Below are 16,167 nucleotides of genomic sequence, written 5' to 3'. Positions count from 1 at the left end.
TGATAGCATTAAATTCTTTTCTGTAAAGGGAATAAAAAGGCATGTGTAAAAAGAATGTGTTTTTCTGATGGTTTTGCTACCTACACATTTGAACAAAGGTCATAAACATTTGAAAACTGCAAGGGAGCTGCCATTCAAATAGAAAACATGAAGAAACTTCCTTGCTTATGACATGAGTAAGAGATAAAGAATTTTTTGTGAGGTTTCATTGAAATGTGTGAACTTCAGAGAAAAAAGAAAGAAATTTTATTTTAGCTGCATTTGACTTCATGCCTGTAAAACAGATTATATTGCTGCTGGAGAAAAAAAATGTATTAAATAGTGAATATATTTTCAGTAAAGGACAAATAAAATAATTTAAAATATAGAAGATAGTACATTTTAGTACAGGAGCACAGAATTTAACTTGTTTCAAAGTTTGAGGCAGGAAATTAGTTACATGTTTACCATATAAATTAAATTCACTGATAAAAAGTAAAGTGGATTTTGTTTTTACAGATAAAAAGTAAAGTGGATTTTGTTTTTACGGTCTGAGTTACAAGAACTTGGTCAGATTTCAGACATATAAGACATTCAGTGGTTTTTGGTACTATAATATTTGGCTTAGGCTAAAATTATTTTTGCTCTTCTTGCTTTGCAAGTGTGATTACTATCATAGGTTCAGGGTAGATCCCCTAGTTGGTAAGGTAACAAAGATAAATATATTCTTTGCATTTCTTACACAGTTTTGGTTTTTTTCCTGTGTTCTGCCTGTGCCAGCTGACACAATGTCCAGTTAATCCACAATTTGACACTGTTGACATAATTTGACATAAACAAAAATTTGACATAATTTTGTTGTTCTGTTTCTTAACTCATTTCTTCTGGATTATTTTTATTTTTGTTTTTGTTTTTTTTAACACAAAGTTGGGTGAAATCTTCCAAAGAAGAAAGTTTCTATCCAATTAGGAACATCCAACTTCAAAATAAGCAGTAAGTGTAGGTAATTTCTTACTGAACACAGTCTGAACACATTGCCTTCAAAATGTCTTGAACAAAATACCTTCAAAATATATATGAAAGTAAAAAGAAATAAAAATTAGAGGAGACTGTAAGATTGAAAAAAGAACAAAGAATCACATTCAAATAGTAGGCAGAGCTGCATAATGATAGAATTAAATACTCGCCTCATGACATGCTTAAAATTAATTAATATTTTATCAAGAGATATATCTGAGCAAATTATGTTAAATACCTAAAGGAATCTTCCCTTGGATGAGGTAAAAGTATGAGATATTTATATTTTACAGAAGACTATTTATAAAAGCTTTTAAAATAAAAAAATAGTCTGTAATTTTTATTTTGGTATTTATGGTGAATTAATGGTAAATTACAAATCAGTCACATTGTTATGGTCTCAGACGTGCACTTGGTGATGAGAAAAATCTCCTTTTTATGACTGCAATTATTCAATACCTATCAGTTACTAAAAAAGATGGTTTTAAAATCTGGAAAATGTCAAAATGCAATTTTAGGTTTTCACCTCAGGTATTAGTAGTCTGATGGAAGAGCTGATTCTAAGAGTTCAAGAGTTCTTCCCAAAAGACAGAATTCTTGCACACAAGAAGCTTTTTTCTTTTGCAAGAGATTTTATTTTTAGGAACATAAAATTATCACTGCAGATAACTTCAGATGAAACACACTCAAGTAGCAGTTAACTCCCTCCTGCTAGATGTTGCTAAAAGAATGGAAATTTCCTCTCAGACACCTCAGCATCCTTTCCTGTATCCTCAGAGGTTTTCAACTGAGGATCCTGCATTGCTACTTGAGACCTACACAAGCTTTTGAGCAAGGGCTCCTAGAAGTGGGCAACATGTTGAAGAGAAGTAAGGAAGCAAGGTCTGAAACTGAACCACAGAACTCATGTCCTCTTTAGGGCAAAGAAGACTATAGGCTTTTTCTGTTGAGTTTGTACTTGTATTGGACACCTAGCCCATGATTAACCCCAAAGACTGTGATGAGTGTGTAATGCTTTTTTTTTTGCCCTTTGATGGCACGTTTGTTGTTCCTTAATTCTTCAAATTCTGTACAGACAGGGTTGATCATAGTTATTTATAGTGTTGTTTATAGAATGCAGATGCTACAGCCAAGTTAGAGATATTTAACAGATCAAGTGTCTGTGGTAATTTTTTATGCTTGGATAGATCTGCAAGTACATACATAGTAGATTACATGCAGCACTTTCCACTATTTTGGTATTTTCCTCAGTGATTTTTAAATACTTCTGATATTCCTCAAAACATAAAGTCTGAAACTAAAAGCTCAAATTAGCATGATTCAAAATAATATAAGTGTTGTGGTTTGTTTTATGTTTGTTCGGTTCCCCCCCCCCCCCCGTTGTTCGAGTTGAGGGTCTTGCCCAGTTTTCCAGTTTCTGTCAATCCTCAAACCCCTCCCCAGTTACCATAGTTACAAAATGTATTGTCTCGTTCTCCACCCCTGGCTGCCTGCCTGTCACTCGGCTCCCCTGCCTCTTTTTCCAGAATCTTCTGGTCAGGGTGTCGAGTGATTGGTTACGGGGCCAGGGCCCCTCCCGCAACTGTGTTCAATTGGTTTCCCTGTTATGTCAATCCTAAATGTATCCTTTGTTCCCCTCTTCTGATTTGTCAACCTTTACCCCTCCTAGTCCCTTTATAATCCGAGGTTTTCCCCACCTTGGGGCTCTCTCGGTCTCTTCTCCTTTGCTCTTCCTCCCCTCACCCAATAAACCCTCCTACCCCGAAGAACCAGAGAGTCGCCTCTTCCTTCTCTCCTGCGGCATTGGAGTATCTCTGCGGCCAACGTCCGCAAGGCACAACATCGCCTTAGGCACACGACCTGACTTCGGGTTAGGGAAGTGCCCCACTGGCTGGAGGTGGGCTGGACAGTTCCCAGCCTGGGCGTTCTCATTCTACCGGCCTCACCGCTCCATATAAGCAATTGTAACTTTTCTATTTGACAGGTAAATACTGCAATGGATTTGGTTCCACAGAGAATGATGGAAGGAGAAAGAAGTGAAGAAATAAACTTCACAATAATTTCCTGAGATTTTTTTTCCTGAAATTGTAATGTAGCGTTGTCATCTATGTATGGAATGTACAATTTTCTTTTTGTTAGAAACACTGTAGAAACATATAGAAGAAATACCCTATCATGTCCTGCAGTTTTGAGAATTACTCTGTCCCATGTAGCATGTTGCATTTGCCTTCAAATAACAAGTGTTCCCAGGTGCAACCAATCCCAGGTGATGGGTTGAAGTTGGAGCTTCATGCATATCTCTATTGGATGAACTTGGATCAGTTCCCATCTGTGGCCTTGGACAAGGAATTTCTGCCTTCAGGGTTTTCCAGATTGGTTGTTTTACTGACAAATCACATGCTATGGGAAGCATGATGACACCTTCACTAGAGTGAAGAGGGATATTGAAACACACCCAGCATTTTGAAATATTTAAGTCTTTAGCATAATGGTAGGCCAACTGAAGAAAGGTATTTTAATAGTTTATGCAAAGATACAAAAATTTTCAACTGTTTGGGGGCAGAGCATGTTTATGGATCTGATGCAGTTGATATTGAGTATAGGACTCAATGTGTATGTCACTTTTGTGTAGACTCAGGTCTGGGGTCCACAATGGTGGTACATTCAGAGGCAAGCTCTGGAAGGATTTTTTTTTTCAACCTGTGAATGAATAGTCTTGCCACTATTAGAGCTCACCTGTAGCTCTAATAGTGGCAAGAGTAGCTTGGATCTATGTGGTGGATTAGGTGAGCTATGCAGTAACCTTATGGGCTTACCTGTTGCAATTTCCCACAGACACAGTGTATGTTTTTATTCATAGTGATCTTGATGTATATTAGGGCCAAAGGGAAAGCATTTGTCCCTTTTAGGCTGGTTTATTCACAAAGTTTGGCCAGTATAATTCTTAAACAGATTTCTTCCTTTCAGCCACTTCAAAGTGTAAATGCCCTTGGGTTCCTAGGGCTTGACAGATCCTCTGGACAACAGGTCCTGTGAAATGAGTCTCCTGGTCACTATGTGGTACAGTGAGTATTCCAAAATGATGCATTGTCTGAAAAGTTTCTTAGTGATAGTAGTAGCATCAGCATTTCTACATGGACAGGCTTCTACCCATCCTGAGAAAAAGCTTATGATTAAACAAGTGTATTTGTGGTTACATTGTTTGGACATCTGCATAAAATCCACCTGCAAATTTACAAAGGAAACCCATGTCTAAATGTGTCTAAAATGTGTCTAAATGTGCTGCATCTTTGGTTTTGACCCTTCATCTGATGTTATGGACCAAACAAATTGGACAAGTGCTGCAGTATTGCTGCGCTCTTACAGAAAATTTGGGGCAAACCAAGCTTGTACTGATGCAATCACATCCCCTTGCCAGGGTGAACCATCAGGTGATGGCTCCAGCAAAGTGAGGAGGAGCTGAGGTGCAACAAGGTGGTCATCTGGGGACAGCCATGATGACTCAAGGTATAAGTGGCACTCCTGGCACAGCCAGGCAATGTTTTCATCTCCAAGGGCTGAGTCCTGCAAAACAGTTCTGAAAGAGAAGCAAATGGTGACTGCTGTGTGGAAAGGCTGATGAGAGCATTTACAGGAGTGTGCCAGCCAGAAAGACCCACTGTCCTTGTTGATTGATCAATTAAGGCCATTTCTTGTTTGGTATCATCATAAGGAAAAACATGAGTGTAGTATTTTACTATTGCTAAGAGCAGGCAGTACTAATGCTTGCAGAAGAGCTTCAACATAGCAACAAGGCACTTGCATTGGAGTGCAAAGGGATGTTAAGAAGCTGAGTTGCTTTCAAAGTTATCCACAACTGTGCATGGCCCCAAAGGCATATCAGGAATCGGTATAACACATGACTAAGGAAAGCCAATGGCTCTTGTGCAAGTACAGAAGTGCTAATCAGGACAGCATGTCCTGCAGTTTGTACTGGAGAGCAATAATAAGCTTCCACTCCTTTGGTGGAAGTACAGACATTACATCCTGGAGCTGTATCAGAGGGCTGGAGCACCTCTCCTATGAAGAAAGGCTGAGAGAGTTGTGTCAGTTCAGCCTGGAGAAGAGAAGGTACAGGGAGACCTTTTAGCACCTTCCAGTACCTAAAGGGGCTGACAAAAGAGCTGGAGAGGGACTTTTTACAAGGGTGTGTAATGATAGGAAAAGGGGGAACGGCTTTAAAACTAAAAGAGGGTCGGTTTAGAAGCAATACTAGGAAGAAATTCTTTACTGTGAGGGTGGAGAGGCACTGGAACAGGTTGCCCAGGGAATTCATGGATGCCCTATCCCTGGAAGTGTTCAAGGCCAGGTTGGAGGGGGTTCTGGGCAACCTGATTGAGTGGAAAGTGTCTCTTCCCATGGTAGGTTGGTTGGAAGTAGATGGTCTTTAAGGTCGCTTCCAATGCAGACCATTCTATGACTCCATGGATGGCCTGTGAAGCCACAGGGAGCCATCTATAAGAGGGATTATGTCTGGCTTCTGTAGGAGAAAATCTCTGATGTCATGGAAGGATGCTAAGGGAGTTCTATGGCAGCAGGGCAGTCGTGGCAATCTCCACAGGCAGGGCCACGATGTAATGCTGCAGGGTTAGGGACAGAACAGCAAGAGTCCTGGCTGTTAGCAGGAGTTTTTGCTGGAAAATGTGTCTGTGCTAGTTGGAAATATGCAGAGTTTTCCCTTTATAAAAGACCTGCAACAGGGTGGGGAACAGCAACAGTTAGGGGATATGCTAGAACTAGAGCATCAGGGTGGGGTTTTTTTTTAAATTAAAAAAACAGCTGCAATGACTTTTCATAATTTCTTTTGTTTAGGTTTTATTTAGTTTTTTTTCCATTTGATGTCTTTTCACACCAGCCAAAAAAGACATCCCATTGGACTGTGCCACCAGGTTGCCTGATTATTTATACTATTAAACATTCCAACAAGGGAGCCAGACTTTAAAAAATTAATGGCTTATAAAAGTGATATTACAAAAAAGGAGTATGCATATTACTCCTCAGTTGTAGCTGTGAAGTGTTGGAACTGCAGGCCCAGAGAATTAAACTGATACTTAAAGAGGCGTGACATGACCCTCAATGCCAGGACAATTTCTCAGCTTTTCTTGCAGCAGTTCACTGTTATTTTTAAATGTAATCTGAATATGAATATGTAGGAAAATTAAAGAATTTTAAATGTTTTGTCCAGCTCCAAACAACTTTTCTTTACACTATTTTCAGGAAAACTCAGGAATCTTAACTTGGCAAGGAAACAAGTTGAAGGGGATGGTAGTCACAAAGGCACAGAGGGTTGATATTTGACTTTGCCTGTTCTGCTAAATAGGTGGACTTAGATTGAATCCTTCAAGACCAGCTGGTGCTTAGGACTAGCCCACTCTCTAGGGACTTCCTGGAATGGTGTCCTCAGAACAGTCCAAATACATGTGGAGAGTAGCAGTACAGTTAAGCAGTGTCAATTACTGAGAGGTCAGTGTTTCAGCTGCATGCAGCTGCTATTTTTTTTTTTTCATTTAGCAGTATAAATATATAATCAAAGTCTTGTCTCTTAGTTAATGCAGAAAGAAAAATTGTTGGTTGTTTCAGTTCCCCTGAGGTAACAGACTTCAGAGGGGTGATACATTGCAGGAATCGCCTTGTGTTAATTAGTAGGAGTAGAGTGACATCCATAGGCTCAAATTGACTGTATATATGCAAATGTCCTAAGGCAATTTTAGAACATCATGTCATGAGCCATTTCTGTAAAAGTTTCAGTACCTTCTGTCAGCCAGCAGCTACCAGTGGCCTGATTATTGTACAGAAAATTTTTCATTACTAGCTATATTTGCATGCGAGCCTTTTCTAGTAAAACTGTAAGACCAGTTTTCAGGAAAAAAGAATAACAAATTCAGAATCTCTCTGTGTGGCAGTTCTGACTCTGGAAGAGTTCTCGAGTTTCTTGTTTTCACAGTCTTTGACAAATGTTCTTTTGGGTTTGAATCTTTAGGGGAAGGGAAAAAAACCAGCTCCAGTGTACCTAAGGCTGACACCTAAATCAGTGTCTGACATAAGAGAAATAAAACATATAAGATGAATTCCAGATAGTTGGACATATTTACAGGTGGAAGTCTCAAATAATTAACATAAAAGCAGGCTGGTAAAGTCTCAAGACAAAAGTCTGCAAAATATATTTTAAAAAAGTCATAAAAAGTCATTTTTTAAAATATATTTTAAAAAAGTAGTGGTACTCTACCAATATTAATGAATGTTTAAAATGTTCACTTTTTATTTATTTATTGAGATTTCTTCTGAGAAGATTTTGTTTGAATCCTAGTCATTCTCATTTCTGTATCTATATTATCAAATGTCCATGTCATCAAGAAAAAATAAATGACTTGCAAGACTTGGCAGCTGGGAGATGATAACCTCCTGTTGTTATAGTGATGTTCTAGAGTTCACAGAACTGAAGAATTTAATATCTTGAAAAGCAGAGCACCAAGTTTTGTTTATGTTTGTTATGAGAAAGGCATAAATAAGGCATAAATGCAGATTCCTTTCACAGATGAAGAAGGTGCTTCCACACACACCCCTCCACAAACCCCCCCACCCACCCTCAGCTTGTCAGAACTTCTTTTTCAGAGATTAAAACCAGTGCTACCTTAGAGCGTTGTGTACAGTGACAGAATGTTCTGGCACTTCAATACCAATTTCTGACACTGGGTGGATCTCTGAAGTCAGGAGAACAAGAAAATGAATCTTTAATTGACACTGTTTTGGCATGAGAAGAGTGGATTGGGCTCCGCCCTGTTTGTCAGTGTCTTGACTTCTCCATTTTCAATCTGCTTCAGGACGGAATGATTTCCTGTGGCATCACTTTACTGTTGTTGATTGAACGAATGGGAATAAATTATCACAGCAAAGCAGCAGAATAGGCAGTGCAATAGTCTTTCTGATGAGAAATTTCAATTGCTGAAAACATTGGGAATCTGCAACTCTTTGTTATAGGACTTAAACTCATCTTATTTTTGAAATACTTTTTCTACACCAGCTCTGCTGAATCTGGACTAAAGAGAAAACGGTAAGGGATATTTCTGCCTTACTTTTGAACATGTGTTGTTATAGCCACCTCTTTTCAGTAAAACTTTCCTTCCTCATTCTGTAGTTTATTTTTCCAGGATATTTTCACATTTCATACTAAATTATCCAGTTTCTAAACTGAAAAAGTGTTCAGTTCCATAGCAGAGTTTGAAGTTGGATGTGTGGGTATTTGCCCTGGGAGAAGCAGGACCAAAATTCTCTACTGCCAAAGTCAAATATTCTATTTGCATGACTTATTTTTTTGATTTAATAAATATTCAATGATAAAAAATTCATTCTTTATTACCAAGTAGATTTCCCAAAATCCAGTTAATTGATCACAGAGTACTTGCTGCTTTTGTCTATCTGCAAAATACAGCTAAATCTGTAGTGCACTTGGCAAGTGCATTATCCTCCAATATTTACCTCTCCGAGGAAGTAATAATTATCTGGTTTTACAAAAAACTGAACATTTGCCCAGGTAAGACACAATATATAATGTTTCAGATACAACCTTACAAATACAAATTTACAATTTGCAGTAAATCTAAGAATTATGAGGTTTAATTTATAATATAAAACATCATAATTGCTGCAGTGTAAGTAAGAAAAATAATTCTCTTCAAAAACGTAAGACACCACTGCTGTCCATAGTAGTTTTTAATAGGCTACTACTAAAGTGTAGGGTCTTCGTGGCACAAGACCAAATCAGTACAAGATTTCTACATTGCAATAAATGAGGAAGGTCCATTATGCTGTGGATTTGAATTTGCATTCAACCCACAGCTGAATATTTCCCTCATGGATTTTCCTTATAGTTGTTATATGGGTAACAATTGAAAAATTATTTTATAATTTATCTTATTACAGGATCCAGAGACTCTGCTTAGGGCTCAAGGAAACTTTTACAAACTTTTGATAAAATGTTCAATAAAATGTTTCACTGTGTATAAAAAAAGTGGCAGATCATCTGGTTTTATGTTGTTGTTAAGTTTTTCATGTGATCTGAAACATGGCGTTGACCAATATTACTTCCCTTCCTCAAACTTTGCCCATTTGTGAAGTTTTTTTAACTTCTTATGATTAACTGCTATAGAAACATAAAGTGCTTGTTGCTAATTCAGAGACACAATATCCTCAGTATTTAAGCTGTGTCTTCAGAGCTGATGCTTGTGCCTCTCATCTGTATATAACACCCAGACATAATGTAACACTAATAGTGCCTTTATTCAGTTTTAATATTCATATTAATTTTGATACTTCACTTTCAACTATTCCATGCTTTTAGTAACATAAAAAGATGAAATAAAGTTGAAGGTGATTTAAGAGACATCTTACATGCCTTAGTAGATTGCATATGGATTATAAATGTAAACTAAGAAATATAACTGCAGAAAAGAGGTATAGCAAATATTTTTCTATACATCCCTAGTCAGAACTGAATTACATACTTATGCAGTAACCTCTGCTGTGCCTCCAGTCTTAATCAACTGAAACAGACATAAATGAGGACTACATTCAATCGTGGATGAAGTGATGTTACTGTATTTCTCCTATCAGAACTACCAGAAGCCCATCAGTATTCATCATATGGTTTGATATAATCTCCCTTGAGTTTTTGGGTCAGTCTTCTCATTGTATCACCACATCTTCCCTGGCTTGCATGGCATTGCAGCATCGTACAGCCACTCCAGAATGCATGAAGTCTGTTTTGTTACAAAAGCATCCCACTCTCTTTACATGGAAAAGGCAGAGAGCTGGAGTCACTATGGCCTAGAGCAACTGAAAACAATATTGGGAAAAGGCAATGGGGAAGATACAAAGTATGTCCTGACTGGAGACCCAACAGATGAAACACTATCACCCATTGTTTAAACTGGCAGAGTTTGCCCTTCAAACAGCCATTGTGTAGCTTAGTGCCCTTTTATTTCAGATGCAGGTAAAGACATTTTGAGCAACTGCTTGGAAAGTCTCAGTCAGAAACTATTCACATAGACACAGCATCTGGGTACTTGAGCCATTGTTCAAAGAAAGGGTAATTTACCATCCCATTAAGGAGATTATTTTTGAAATGAGCCACATATTTCCATTGCTCTTCATCTTCCAGTGGCTCACCTGGCTCAGTGTGGTCTACACTTTGAACCTCTGCAATGAAATATAAATTCACAAATAGTTGGACTTGATAGCATGTTCATGTGGTTTCTTTATTAGGAAATGTTTAGGAATACTACAATTATTATTTTCCTTTTGCTAAGTGCTGCTGAGCTAATATCAAAACATACCAGTTGTAACTGATTTTTTTTGTTTGTTTGTTTATTTTTAGTTTGTTAGGGGTTTTTGTTTGTTTGTTTTTTGTTGGAGAGCTTCTAAAGTCAGTACAGTATACAAACTGTTGTAATACAGACAAACTTTTGTAATACAGACATCCCCTAGGAAATCCATTAGTCTGCTGGTTGGAATAGTCAGTTAAAAATAGTAAATCAAATTTCCATCTTTGTTCTGCTTAGTTCTGGCAAACCAAGACTAGTAAGCATTGGTCTTCTACCTGCTCAGTGATTTCCAAGTCATTGATAAAATTATCATGTCTGCATTCAGACATCTCTTTTTGAGCTCATGACATTCAATCTTGATAACAAGACACATAAAAAAAAAATTAAAAATATTTGGCAAACTTGTAAGAATCCAGGCCTGGTCACTAACAACCTGGAGGCAATATCTTTTTATTAAGATTTTATTCCATATGTAGATGTAGCTTTGGTTGACCCCCTCACCTCCCAGTATCTCTTACAAATTATTTTAATCACAATGAAAGTTAGGAATCTTAAATCTTTAGCAGCATTTACTAGAATTGTCTGCTAAAGAACCTAAATGTACATATGACAGAGCTCTTGAGCTACACATCTGTCCTGGTTTAGGCTGGGATAGAGTTAATTTCTTCTTGGTAGTGGTGCATTGCTGTGTTTTGGATTTGGTATGAGAATAATGTTGATAACACCCTGGTGTTTTGGTTGTTGCTAAGCTGTGTTTATCCAAGGACTTTCTTGGTCTCTTGCTCTGACAGTGAGGTGGAACACAAGCCAAAAAAACCCCAAAAAACAAAAAAACCCAAACAAACAAAAAAAAAACCAAAAACCAAAACAAAAAACCATAGACAGACAAAAAAAACCTAAACAAAAAAACCAAAACCACAAACAAACAAACAAAAACCCCACCAAAAAAACCACAATGACAACAAGAAAACCCAAAACAACTGTGAGGCAGCATACCTTGAACAGCTTACCTGAACTGGCAAAAGGGATATTCAACACTGTCGACCATCCTGCCCTGTTACCTAAACTGATGGAGTTACCTATAAGAGGGGCTAACTGTGGTTCAGGGATGGTGTCTGGCATCAGTCAGCAGATGGTGAGCAATTGCTTTGTTCGTCACTTGTTTTTCCTTTTTACTGTCATTATTATTACTCCGTTCTTCTTTTTTTAAATTTCAATTATTAAACGGTCCTTATCTCAATCTGAAAGTTTTGCTTTTGATTCTTCTCCCCATTCCACCAGGTGGGGAGGAAGTAAGTGAGTAACTGTGGGGTTCTTAGTTGCCAACTGGGTTTAAACCCCAACAAGACCCTAAAATCTATGACCAGTGTGGGAAACATATATATGTGCATAGTTCCATCACTGCTTCTCAGTCTGCCTAAACAAGTTAAACTGCTGATTTGAATCATTATGTATGACAAGTTACACCTACTTGCTGTGACAGATGTGGAGGACATGAGTTTTCTCAGGATAAAAATGTATGTAACAAAATGATTCTGAATAATTTAAAAGTTATCTCAATCTGAAATCCAGCCAGTCCTGTTCTCTGCATAGCTATAATTCTGCATAGACAATAACATGACTAACATCATACAGCAGAGATGCAGCTCTGATGCCAGTCAGTGGTACTCTACCAAGCCAACCCTTGGTGACCAGCTTCCTCTCTTGAAGACCAGGGCAGTGAGCTTGCTGTGCACCCGCCATGCTGCCCTAAGTATCTTGAAAGCCACCATTCCATGGTCACTCACAGCCAAAGCTGCCCTTGAGCATCACGTGCTGCAGCAGCCCCTGCTTGTTGGTGAGAGCGAGGCCCAGCGAAGAACCTCTCTTTGTTGGCTTCTGTGTCACTTGGAGAAGGAAGTTATCATCAACACACTTCAGGAACCTCCTGTATTGCTTATAGCCTGCTGTGTTGTCCTTCCAATAGATATGGTTATGGTTGAAATCCCTTGGGAAGGTGAGGGCTTGTGAAATGAGGGTGCTCCTATCTGTTGCTGAAGAGATGCATGTTTCTGGTATGACTTCATTCTAACACCACTCACAGAAGCCATCCCACCATCTCCATGGTTCCAGTAAGAGTGTAGCCCTGCAGCCATGTGCATCTCTAACTCCCTGTTGTTTATTCCCCATGCTGTGTGTGTTTTCATAGAGCCATTTAAGTTGGGACCCCCAATGAAACCAACTCACTGGCTGGAGTGGCTGGAATTCCTTTGTGCTGCTCTTCAGGTGCTCTCCTGCTAACCAATTGCTGCCTAAAATCAGAAGCAAAACTTTCCAAACAGTATTAGAATGGATAGCATAAAGAGTAGTCTTTCAATGAACGCTTATCCCTATGTGCACACGCAGCATCAAATTTTCACAGTTTTTAGAAGTTTAACTAATTAGTATATCTAGCTAGTACATCCAGTGGGAGACTGGTTGTCCTGGTAACCCACCCTTGGACCTGCCCCACTGGAGTCACTCCAAGGGGTTCTTAGCCCTGCATCTTGTTATATCTCCCAGGTGCTGGTGCAAAGCAAGCTGTCCTTGTTGGAAATCCTTTTCCTTGAAAATAAGACCAAACAGCATTTCAAGAAGGTGACATAATGTGTGAGAAAGGGTAACTACTGTTCTAAAGTGTAAGAAAGCGCTAGAAACTATACAGTTACATATTAAAATCTACAAAGCTACAAATACATAAAGAACTAAAAATCTTTAGGCATCACTATGATCCTCCTCCAGGTTCTGGGCATCTCTTGTGGGGGCACTGGCATCAAACCAGTGGGACTGGGATGAAAAGAGGTTCTCCTCCCCTGGCAACTTTAAAGCCTCTTTACCATCTTGGCAAGTCTATGACTGAAGATGGTCATTCCTTGTGCATAGTCCTTTTAGATCTTTACCTGTCTTGCTTACTGTTACCCTTCCCCATTACTGAATTACCCACTGCTGAACCCTTTTTTTTCCATTAACACATTTTTACACTCTAGTTTAATTCTTTAACTTCATTCTCTGTAGAATACAAATATACTAGAGATATCACAATCTTGAACATATGCCACTTTCACTATGTTAGTTCTTTCCTTTATCTACTTGATAAAGTAGAAAAACACAGCATAAACACATAGTAAAAAGCTGGGTCATTTGTAATAAATGACCAGAAAAAGGACAATTAGGCTACTAGAAATAAATTTAATTGGTGTCATTGTCCTTGGATACATTCATTTAACACAATGCAAAAGCCTATCCACACATATTTAATAAATTTAATACTTAAAGCTTCATTCTAGGTTCTCTTCTTTTTTGGTAAGCAATTTGGATATTTATTCTTCATTTGCTGCTTTATAGTCCACAATCCAAATCCTGGTATGAATAGTTTTGCTGTAGTGTTAAGCACTGACATTTTTAACTGCCTCAAAAATGTTAGGAATTCATCTGTATAGCAACTCCCTCGGTATGAAAATTACTGTTTGCAATTTGGTTGGTATTTTCACAGGTGACTACTAATTATGAATGCTCTACTTAAGATGAATATTCATCTGCAGTATAACTTTTCCCCCTTCTGTTTCCTGTAACTATCTAAGTACATTATCAGCATGAAATTTTAGTCTTACTATGTTGTGTTTTCTAAGAGTGTGAATATTATTCAAGGCCCTTGTGAACAGCTATACTTAATGCAATGTTAACAATTTTTACAGATTTTTAATTTCATGTATTGAACAGTATTTTGTCTTCAATCAAAGAAGAAACAATTGAGAAAACAAGATTATTTGTTGTTGTTGTTCTATTGAGAAAACAAGATTAACAAAGGAGAATAAAAGATGTTTAAATTAGTATTTAACTTTCAAGCTATATTATTCATAATTCACTCTATCAAGCATAAGTGTGAATAATGTTTTAAGCAGTGAAGACAACTGGAAAGTTCTATCTCCGAGATACAAAAAAAATAAGTCAGAAAGTCAACTTCTAAAATTGTCATAAAAGTTTAGAAATGTTATGCTGTATTATGGCAAATCTACTAAATTCCTAGGAAAAGAATGAGTGTAAAAGAGTTATTAGCATGCTGTGTACAGTAACATCTTCTTATCTTCTTTCTGTTGTGCTGCTTTTAATAATCTCACATTCCTGCCTCTTATTAAATCTTACTTTTTTCTTTTTTTTTTTTTCTCCTAGAGACTGCACTGGCAGTGCTTTGTATCCTATACACTTAGGTAAAAGGTAAGAAGAAACTCTTCTTCTAAATATTGGGTAGCTTATAATTCCAATTTTTTTATTTTAAACTTCTCATGTTTCTCTTATTACACATATGAATTTGGATGGGAAAGGGTGAGGAAAAGCTTTCAGGTCTATTTGTTGTAAGCAACTGTTTCTTGCTGTTTTTTAAATTCTCAAGCTTATCACTACTATTAGGTGTGAATAAGGAATGGGGGGAGGGTTATAAGTAAAAACTGACTATGAAATGAATGTATTGCATGTATTAAATATAATACAGAAAATATTAAATATTTTCTGACTGTTTCAGGATGGCTTTTTAAATACATTCATTCTGTATTCACAATATTGTAAGCATCTAGATGGCAATTTAAGTTTTTTAAAAATGCAGCTTTTACTAATTAAAAATGGTGGTGGTGGTGTTATTATTATCATTATTACAGGACCTAGTGAAAAAAGGGCAACGTCTAGAAAAGAGTAGTTTAAACACAATATATGGGGCAATTACTGAGCTGTTGTAGACATTACTTTCAAAACTGTAGCTACTTCTTTCAGCTTCCAAATGTAGAAAGAAGTCTAATTTTGCGTGCCTTTCTTCCTTGTTTTCTAATCTACTTGCAACATTTAATGTGTACCAAGATACTGCAGGAAAATTTGTTGGCAATCAGAAACACTGGAAGAAGGATGTATGAAGCCACATTTAACAAAAGACTCAGAGCTGAAAAAGGAGTCAAAGCTAACATTTATCATGCACTGGTTGTTAGACATTTCCTGACCAGAACCACCTTTCTCTCACCAGGAGTGGAGAGCTGTGGTCCCTTTTGCTGTTCTTGCTCAGGTAAACTCCAGCAGCAGCAGCACCTTTGGCTTTAAGCCAAGAGACAAGGTCTGTAGATAAACCAGTGCAATAGTCTGGTATGTCCCTAAATCAGTGCCAAGTGCTACTTCACATGGGGATGGGATCTGTGAAGGAAGCTGAAGAGTCCTTTAGAGCTCCACAAACTTGCTCCCTCTTCACACCAGCCTGTGTGTTACCATTAATCACAATCCCACAGTTTTACAGAACCACACATAACAGCCAGGGCTCTAGGATTCCTGCAGGAACATTTGTTTCTCCACCAGATATTCCAGTATCAGTCTGTTACACTTTAGAAAACAAAAAGTAAGCAATAAATTACATTAAAAAAACTTATTACAGTTAAGGATGTATTTGAATGAGTATGTTTATGGGAGTTCATTGTACCAGAACAAGCCACTTCTTGTTCAGCCATCAGTTTAAGTAGAGTTGATCTTGTTCTGGTTGAAAATCTCAACTAGTTAGATTTTTGCAGAAGAGCCTACGCAATGTCACGTCAGTGCTATTCTCGAAAGGTCCTGTTCTTACAAAGCAGCCCAGCTACTGAGTGTCTGATTGTTAGATCTCAAATTCAGACCTCAGATGGATGTTTAATGAAAATTTGGGAGGTAAGAGGGAAGACTAGATATATCAAAATCAGTACTCCTACATTAGTATTACTGATTTAGGTATCTCTACTTGAGATAATTATGGGTGTTACCAGTATTTGTTACCAATAAATATAGCAGA

The 16,167-nt window shown here is 37.7% G+C and overlaps 1 long non-coding RNA gene across 1 annotated transcript; it reads left to right on the top strand.

Moving 5' to 3' along the window:
• Positions 1-536: 536 nt before the first annotated feature.
• On the top strand, positions 537-4,062 carry LOC139588702 (uncharacterized). The gene is made up of 3 exons (XR_011678777.1): positions 537-972; positions 2,981-3,114; positions 3,964-4,062. It is a non-coding gene; the product is annotated as an uncharacterized lncRNA (long non-coding RNA).
• The last annotated feature ends 12,105 nt before the right edge of the window (positions 4,063-16,167 follow it).

Source organism: Agelaius tricolor, unplaced genomic scaffold (assembly GCF_023055355.1).
Source record: "Agelaius tricolor isolate 1412-34295 unplaced genomic scaffold, bAgeTri1.0.p SCAF_3, whole genome shotgun sequence".
Lineage (NCBI taxonomy): Eukaryota > Metazoa > Chordata > Aves > Passeriformes > Icteridae > Agelaius > Agelaius tricolor.
The sequence above is the reverse complement of the archived record's forward strand: the minus strand, read 5'-3'. Positions and strand labels throughout refer to the sequence as shown.